The following is a 9,608-nucleotide window of genomic DNA, read 5'->3' on the forward strand; positions in this document are numbered from 1 at the left end:
TTTTGTATCATTTAATCTGTGCATCTTATGGGCATGAGCTCTACATGTGTTTTGTTGTATGCCATGCCATGTTTCCAAGGGTGTATGCCATGTATTTTTGTGATCTCTGTGGTGACTAGCACAAGCATGCAAACTAGGCCCCGTAATGTTTCTGATTTCAGGGACTTGGTGATTTCTCTAAGTCTGTCTGCTGTTATTTTGTTGCCATGTAAACTTGATGCTACAGAGAGATCCATGCATATTTTGGAGATGTTCAGTAAGGATTTTTTGTAGCTATAGTTGTAATTGATCCATTACTGCCCTTGTTTGCAATTATGGAGTGCCATATCATGAGTCAATCTTGCTCTCCTTTTGCTATAAAATATTTCTGGCAGATTCATAACATGATATGCAATTTTGCCAAGCTTATTGTAGTTAATCCAAACATGCTATGCTTATACTCTTTCCACGGTTAGCTTCATAAACATGCCATCTTGCTGTAGGTATGCTTGTTTTGTCTTTAATTTCTCTGTAGTGAGTACATCAAGCTCACAAAGAGGCCTACATATTATTGTTTCTGCCATGCTCTGTTTTCTGCTAAGTCTGTAACCTGATAACGAAACTTGCTATGTTCACATGCTTGCCATCATATCTTCTGGTCCCTTTTGGCTTATGGTTAGTAAGGGACTTTTGTCATGTGCATTTAGTAGAATACTTCCATGCCTTGTTTTGCTATATTAAGTTCATGTAGTATGTTGTTTTCGTGCTCTGAACATTGCTACCTGATGCTGTTTTCTGCCATGTCCAGTTTTTCACCAAGTCTGTGATCCTGTTATCTTTTGCACTTTTGCCATGCTTGTTTGAGCTTGATATGTTGTGATCTAGCCGTAGCTCAGTGTTCATCTTTTGTCAAGCATCTTCTGTAGATTACTGTCATATGCTTTGTTGCTATGTTGGGGTGCTGTAGCATTGTTGCTTGTTGCATTTTAAGTGCTATCATGCTGTTAATCGCAGATTCGTGTCATTCTTGTTTTGCTTGCCATTTGCAAACCGTGCATCCGTTTCCGGTGATCTTTATATCGATTTCGACCGAAATCATCTCATATTTCCAGTGGCATGCTTGGTTTGCCAAGTTACTGCCTTGTTCATCATTTTCCTTCCGGAGCACGCATATGCATCGCATATCATATCTCGCATATCATACATGTTTTGCATCATGTTGCTTGTGCATTCCTCGTTGTTGATTGTGGTTCCATTTGTTTGTGTTCTTGTCTTGGGTAGAGCCGGGAGACGAGTTCGTGAACGAGGAACCTGTTGAGTACGCTTACGAGGATCAAGATTTCGACAACTCTGAGAACCTTGCAGGCAAGATGACCACCCCTCGAAATCACTTCTATCTTTGCTTTGCTAGTTGTTCGCTCTATTGCCATGCTCCGCTACCTATCACATGCTATATCATGTCTCCCATTTTGCCATGTCAGCCTCTAACCATCCTTTCCTAGCAAACCGTTGTTTGGCTAAGTTACCGCTTTTGCTCAGCCCCTCTTATAGCGTTGCTAGTTGCAGGTGAAGTTGAAGTTTTGTTCCATGTTGGAACATGGATATGTTGGGATATCACAATATCTCCTATTTAATTTAATGCATCTATATATTTTGGTAAAGGGTGGAAGGCTCGGCCTTATGCCTGGTGTTTTGTTCCACTCTTGCCGCCCTAGCTACTGATATACCGGGATTATGTTCCTTGAGTTTGCGTTACTTACACGGTCGGGTGATTTATGGGACCCCCTTGACAGTTCGCCTTGAATAAAACTCCTCCAGCAAGGCCCAACCTTGGTTTTACCATTTGCCACCTAAGCCTTTCCCCCCGGGTTTTCGCGAGCCCGAGGGTCATCTTTATTTTAAACCCCCGGACCAGTGTTCCTTCGAGTGCTGGCCCAAACTGGGCGATGTCCGGCGCCCCCTGGGCAACCAGGGTCTATGCCAACCTGACGTCTTGCCCATCCGGTGTGCCCTGAGAACGAGATATGTGCAGCTCCTATCAGGATTTGTCGGCACATTCGGGTGGCTTTGCTGGTCTTGTTTTACCATTGTCGAAATGTCTTGTAGACCGGGATTCCGAGACTGATCGGGTCTTTCTGGGAGAAGGTTTATCCTTCGTTGACCGTGAGAGCTTATGATGGGTTAAGTTGGGACACCAGCCGTGCCCGCGGTTATGAGGCAGATGGGAAGTTGTTAATGTCCGGTTGTAGAGAACTTGTCACTTGACCCAATTAAAATACATCAACTGTGTGTGTAGCCGTGATGGTCTCTTCTCGGCGGAGTCCGGGAAGTGAACACGGTTTGTGTTGAGGATATAGACCTTAGAGTCACCCGCCAGGAGGGGCCGGGTTACTCATATGGTCATTAACAGAAGCCCGGCGCCCATCTTGAAGACGGTGGGCCAAAGATGGGCTTAAGACCCGGATGTGGCTTAAGGCCCGTAGTTACAATCATTATTATGGTAGAACTTGTAGTGTAAGGCAAGAATAGTTGAGAGTCCGAGCCGGACACTCTTATGAGCCGGCCGGGACTCTGAGAGCTGCTGGGCGTCAGCCTCCCTATATAAGGGGACGACCCGGCAGCGGTTTAGGGACAAGAACAATCTCATCGAGAGCCGGGCATAGCAGTTTAGCTCCCTGGTGATCGTAACCCTAATCAATACCACCTCAAACTGGACGTAGGCTTTTACCTTCACCGTAAGGGGCCGAACCAGTATAAACCCTCGTGTTCCTTGTCCCGCATTAACCCCTTCAAGATTCCTAGCTGCGATGGCTCCACGACTAAGTCCTAGCTCGAGGACATCTGCCGTGACAGTTCCACGACAGTTGGCGCCCACCGTGGGGCCAGTGCACGGTGGATTTGAGTTCTTGAAGGGCAGCTTCGAAGGGCTCAAGGGATACGCTGTGGGCCGGATGACCAAGAGTCGTTGCGGCAAGCTCTACATCGACGATGCAAACTGGGGCCCCGACGCCGGCTCAATTGAGTACGGGTACCGGGTCCCCTTCGGCGGAATTCATGTTTTCATTGGCAAGATTGGTGAGCCGGGCCCTGAGCCGGATCTCTGCGCCGATCTCATCGAGGTGGCTCAGCGTGCACGACCCGCCCGGGCCCGGCCTGCCTTAAGGCATGCTTTTGTGGGGTGTATCCATGGAGGACTCTCTGATCGATCTGGATCTGGTGATGAGACGGCCGCCGGCTCTGACGGCGAGTCGGCCACCGATGAGTCAAACTCGTTGTATCAACTCCAAGACGGCAGGCTCATGGGTTGTTCCGATGGTGACAGTATTCCGGACCTATTTGAGCCGCCAAGCCGGGTTGGAATCTTTATGGCCGGTGCGCAGCCTGTTCAGAACCCCGCTGCTGGAGCGGGAAACCCGGTGCCTTCTCCGGCTCAGGTGCTGATGGATCTCACGGACAAGATGACGGCCCTGTTAACCGCCACGGTTGACCCGGTAGATCAAGCTCAGCACGATGCGGAGGTGGCACAGTTAAAATTGGATCTAGTGAAGGCTAAAGAGGATCTTGCAGCGGAAGGGATCAGGCTGGCTGCGGAGAGGGCGGCTCTCGATGCCCAAACTCAGCTGATCCAGGCGCAGTCCTTCCAACTCACGATGGATCAGAACGCGTCCAATGAGGTCATGAGAAGGAGGCATCAAAAGACCCAATCTCGACTCCCTCCGGTGTACGATCCACGCAACCTCTTCAACACGCCAGGAGCAGGGTCTAGTAACCCGCCAGGGGTCATAGTGCCCGGATCTGGAGCCCCTATTCAGCCACGAGTGATGGGGCCTCCCCAGGTGACCCCTCGTCCAGGCCAGAGCCCGAGTTACAGCCGGCACATGGTCTCAGCAACCGGCTCAAGTAAGGTCCGATGCCATGACCCGCCCCCTGGCCACGACCCGGCTCATAATGGAGCCTTTCACGCAGCAGACCAAGACAGAGCGCGGCAAGAGGCGGAGCAAGTGCCTCAATTAACGGCTTACCAGACCCCCCCGGCTTATCCGACGACCTCCGTCGACGTGGGTATCCCTACCAGGACCGGGGGTGTCCCTTGTTTAGTGCCAGCTATCCGTAATGAACGTCTACCTAAGGACTTCAAGGGCCCTAGGAAGGTGCCTAATTACACAGCTGACTTACAACCCGCAGCCTGGATTGAGAGTTATGAGATGGCCATGGAACTACTGGAGGTCAGTGAGGCGGCAATGGCCAAGTACTTCACCATGATGTTGGATGGGACTGCCCGCACTTGGCTGAAAGGGCTACCACCGAACTCCATCGGGTCTTGGGCTGAGCTGAAAGCCCGGTTCATCCAAAACTTCAAGGATACCTGCAGGCAGTCGATGTCAATTGTGGATTTGACTAACTGTAAGCAGCAGGAGGGTGAATCCACGACGCATTGGGTTCGCCGGGTCAAGGAGATCATACACTCGTCAGATAAGATGGATGCCGGCTCTGCAGTCTTAATGCTGGAACAGAATTGTCGTTTCGTGCCCCTGAAGATGAAACTCGGGCGGCTTAAGCGCGACTGCAGTGATATGGGTACCCTAATGGCGGCTCTTGTTAAGTACGCCGATTCTGATGGTACCAAGGATCCCCCTTCAGATGATGAAAGGGCAGGGAAGGGAAAGAAGAACGGCAACGGCAAGGGTCTTCAGCATAACCCGGGGAACCAAGGAGGAGGCAAGCGCAAGGCCGACGGCAGCCTAGAGTTTGTGGCCAACGCCAGCTCACAAGGGAATAACCAGCGACGTAAGGGGAGGCCCCCTCCCCGAGGCGGCGGGTCAGGTCCGACGCTGGAGCAGCTGTTGAATGAGCCTTGTCCAAGGCATGGCTCTAGAGAGAAGCCAGCGACTCATCTGTGGAAGGATTGTGCAATCATGAAGGCCTTCAAGAATTACAATGGCCCGGGCGGCGGCTCAGGCGCCGGCGGATTTCATGGCCCGGGCGGCGGCTCAAATTCTAATCCTCAGAGCGATCAAGGGGGCTTTAATCAGCAGTCTGGCCAGGGTCATCAACAGCAGCAGGGGGGTTATCAGACCAATCCAAAGCAGCTTAGCAGTGGACAGTATCATGTGTTTACCACCAGTCTGTGTAAGCGAGATCAGAAGCTTCACAAGAGGGTAGTGAATGCTGTTGAGCCGGCGGTCCCACGCTACTTGCGGTGGTCTGAGCAGCCTATAGTGTGGAGTAGGGAGGATCACCCTCCCCGGGTGGATAACCCGGGCCACCTGGCCTTAGTGGTGGCTCCTCAAGTGGGAGGATATAAGTTCACAAAGGTGCTCATGGATGGAGGCAGCAACATCAACATCCTCTATTATGAGACCTTTCGCCGTATGGGGTTGGTTGATAAAAACCTCAGCCAGTCAAACACTATCTTCCATGGTGTGGTACCTGGTAAGTCGGCTTATCCAGTCGGCAAGATCGAATTGGAAGTAGCCTTTGGAGATGAGAACAACTACAGGGTGGAGAAATTGACCTTTGAGGTGGTTAAGATAAGAAGCCCGTACCATGCTATATTTGGGCGGCCGGCTTACGCCAAGTTCATGGCTCGGCCGTGTTATGTGTACTTACAGCTCAAGATGTCGGGTCACAACGGGACCATTACGGTTCACGGCAGCCGGAAAGTGGCCCTGGAGTGTGAGGAAGGCGATGCAGCTTATGCAGAATCTGTTTGTGCAACAGAGGAGTTGAAGTTTTACAAGGACAATGTTGACCCAACTGATATGACCTCTCTGAAAAAGCCGACTACGGAGCATGAGCCGGCGATGAAATTTAAGTCAGCTGATGAGACTAAACTTGTTGATTTCATTCCAGGAGACTCATCTCAGCAATTTAGCATCAGTGCCAATCTGGATCCAAAATAGGAAGGCGCGCTCATCGAGTTCATCCGTGAGAATAGGGACATCTTCGCATGGAAACCTTCTGACATGCCAGGTGTACCTAGAGAACTCGCTGAGCACACTCTCAATGTTGATCCGAAATTTAAGCCAGTCAGGCAGTTCCTTCGGCGGTTTAATGAAGAGAGGCGGAAAGCTATTGGTGAAGAGGTGGCCCGGCTCTTGGCGGCTGGGTTTATTGTTGAAGTCTTTCACCCAGAGTGGTCGGCTAACCCGGTGCTCGTACTCAAGAAGAACGGCACCTGGCAGATGTGTGTGGACTACACGGACTTAAACAAGGCATGTCCGGCTGATCCTTTTGCCCTCCCCCGTATTGATCAAATCATTGATGCTACGGCAGGATGTGCACGCTTAAGTTTGTTGGATGCTTATTCTGGATATCATCAGATTAAGATGGAAGTTAAGGACCAGGAGAAGACGGCGTTCATCACTCCCTTTGGAGCCTTCTGCTATGTGTCTATGCCCTTTGGACTCAAGTGTGCACAGGCGACTTACCAGCGATATTGTGGTTAAGTCCATAAAAGAGGAAACCCTGATAGATGATTTAAGGGAGACCTTTGATAACCTCCGGGTCTACAAGATGATGCTTAACCCGGCCAAGTGTGTTTTTGGTGTTCCTGCAGGCAAACTCTTGGGTTTTTTGGTTTCTGACAGAGGCATTGAAGCTAACCCGGAGAAGATCAAGGCCATCACCTCCCTGGCTAAGCCGGCGTGTATAAATGACGTTCAGCGCTTGGCGGGTCGCGTCGTTGCTTTAAGCCGGTTCATAAGCCGTTTGGGTGAGAAGGCCATGCCTTTATATCAGTTGATGAAGAAAACTGATAACTTTGTCTGGAATGATGCAGCTAATACTGCCTTTGAGGATTTGAAGAAGCAGCTGGCAGAGCCTCCAGTCCTTGCTGCTCCGGTTGATAAGGAGCCCTTATTATTATATGTGGCGGCAAACACACGAGCCGTCAGTGTGGCTATGGTGGTGGAGCGCAAGCAGGAGGGTAAGGAGCATCCGGTTCAGCGGCCGGTTTATTATGTCAGCGAAGTACTCATTGAGTCCAAGCAGCGATATCCGCATTGGCAGAAGCTTGTTTATGGTGTGTTCATGGCGAGCCGGAAACTTAAGCATTATTTTCAGGGTCATCCCATCACTGTGGTCAGTTCTGCCCCTCTTGGTGATATCATTCAAAACAGAGAGGCCACAGGGAGAGTGGCTAAGTGGGCTATCGAGCTCGGACCTCATGGTCTCAAATATGTGCCACGCACTGCTGTTAAATCTCAGGCCCTGGTGGATTTCATAAATGATTGGACAGAGTCACAAGTGCCCGAGCAAAAGCTGGATAACACATATTGGACTATTCACTTCGATGGGTCCAGGCAGTTGGAGGGCTCGGGGGCTGGAGTTGTATTGGCTTCCCCTAAGGGTGACAAGTTCCATTATGTGCTACAGTTGATGTTTCCTTGCACTAACAACGCGGCTGAGTACGAGGCCTTGCTCCATGGTCTTCGATGGCTAAAGAGATGAGCTTAAGCCGGGTAAGGTGCTTCGGCGACTCAGACTTGGTGGCTCAACAAGTATCAGGAAAGTGGGATTCCAAGGACCCTCTCATGGCGACTTATCGCCGCGAGGTTGATGCCATTGCTGGGCACTTTCAGGGTTACCAAGTGGAACACATTGATCGCAGGAAGAACGAGGCGACGGATGCTTTAAGCCGGCTGGGCTCTCAGCGAAAACCGGTGCCGCCTAACACTTTCCTGGACGTCCTGTATAGCCCTTCTGTTAAGTTGCCTACAGAGGAAGACTTGGCTGTCCCTGACCCGGAGGCACGACTGGTGGCGGCTCTCCATATCATACCAGACTGGACAATGCCATATCTGGCTTACATGACCCGAGGCGAGTTGCCTGAGGATGAAACTTTGGCCAGGCAAGTAACCCGGCGGGCTAAGTCAATGATCGTTATCGATGGCGAGTTGTATCATCGCAGTGTTACAGGGGCGTTTCAGCGTTGTGTCTCCCCTGAGGAAGGTCAAGATATCTTGCGTGAGATCCATGAAGGGGATTGTGGCCATCACGCCGGTTCAAAGTCTCTTGTGGCCAAGGCTTTTCGCCATGGTTTTTATTGGCTGACGGCTCATGCTGATGCGGAGGACTTGGTCAGTAAATGTGATGGTTGCCAGAGGTTCTCACGACGGGCTCACGTGCTGGCTCAGGAGCTGAGGATGATCCCAATCACTTGGCCCTTTGCGGTCTGGGGGCTTGATATGGTTGGGCCTGTTAAGAGGTCCAAAGATAAGAAGACCCACCTCTTGGTGGCAGTTGACAAATTCACAAAGTGGGTGGAAGCTGAGCCAGTTAGCAAGTGCGATGCAGCCATGGCGGTTCAATTTATGAAAAAGGTGATTTTCCGCTTTGGCTTTCCGCACAGCATTATAACTGACAATGGCACCAATCTCTCCAAAGGCGCCATGGAAGAGTTTTGTCAACGAGAGCATATCCGGCTTGATGTTTCCTCAGTGGCTCATCCTCAATCCAATGGTCAAGCTGAGAGAGCTAATCAGGAGATTCTGAAGGGCATCAAGCCCCAGCTTTTGGTCCCTTTGCAACGGACGCCGGGTTGTTGGGTGGAGGAGTTGCCCTCCGGGTTATGGAGCATCAACACTACTCCTAACAGATCTACAGGCTTCACGCCTTTCTTCATGGTTTACGGGGCAGAAGCAGTCCTCCCCAGTGACATCCGTCATGACTCACCTCGAGTGGCGGCTTATGTTGAGGCAGATAATGAACAGGCGCGCCAAGATGCTCTTGATTTGTTGGACGAATAGCGTGATGTGGCAGCAGCCCGTTCAGCGATTTACCAACAAGACCTGCGCCGTTATCATAGCCGCCGGGTTAAATCCCGGGTCTTCCAGGAAGGCGATCTCGTGCTCCGGCTCATCCAGGATCAAACAGATGCACACAAGTTATCCCCGCCTTGGGAAGGGCCCTTTGTGGTCAGCAAGAACTTGCGCAACGGGTCATATTACCTCATTGACATTCGGTAACACAAAGATTCACGTAAGTCGGAGGAAGAGACCCGTCGGCTGTGGAACATAGCTCAGCTTCGGCCTTACTACACTTGAGCCACCGGCTCTCATAATGTACATATTTCTTTCAGCCATGTATATATTATGATAAGCAATAAAGCAGGACCTCTGTCCCTTTTTATCCTCCAAATGTGCATGTGTTGTTTCCATTGCAAGATTAACGTGATAACTTGAAGGAGGATCCGGCTTATGATCGTATTCGAATCTAGCCGAAGGTAATAAGGTCACTTGGGGGCTTCCTGTTCAAACATGGGTCGTATTCGAACCAAAGAGAACATAGTTGTCGATACCCATTTGATTGGCAAAGTGCCGAGCTCATTGGGAGGTTTTCTTTGATCATATTTGAATCATAGTTTAACCCCTTTGGGAACCGACGTGGATCTTATTCGAATCAGCGTCGTTAAACAATTCTTAAAATCACTTGGGGGCTTCCTGTTCAAACATGGGTCGTATTCGAACCAAAGTGAACATAGTTGTTAGTACCCTCTTGATTGGCATCGCCACACCCACTGGGGGCTATATGATCGTATCTGAATCTTAGCTTAACCCCTTTGGGCCGGGTCTCTGGTCGTATTCGAACCGGAAGCCCCTAAGTTCCTCTGCCTTATAGCAAAGTTC

Source organism: Aegilops tauschii, chromosome 1 (genome assembly GCF_002575655.3).
Source record: "Aegilops tauschii subsp. strangulata cultivar AL8/78 chromosome 1, Aet v6.0, whole genome shotgun sequence".
In the NCBI taxonomy this organism is placed as follows: domain Eukaryota; kingdom Viridiplantae; phylum Streptophyta; class Magnoliopsida; order Poales; family Poaceae; genus Aegilops; species Aegilops tauschii.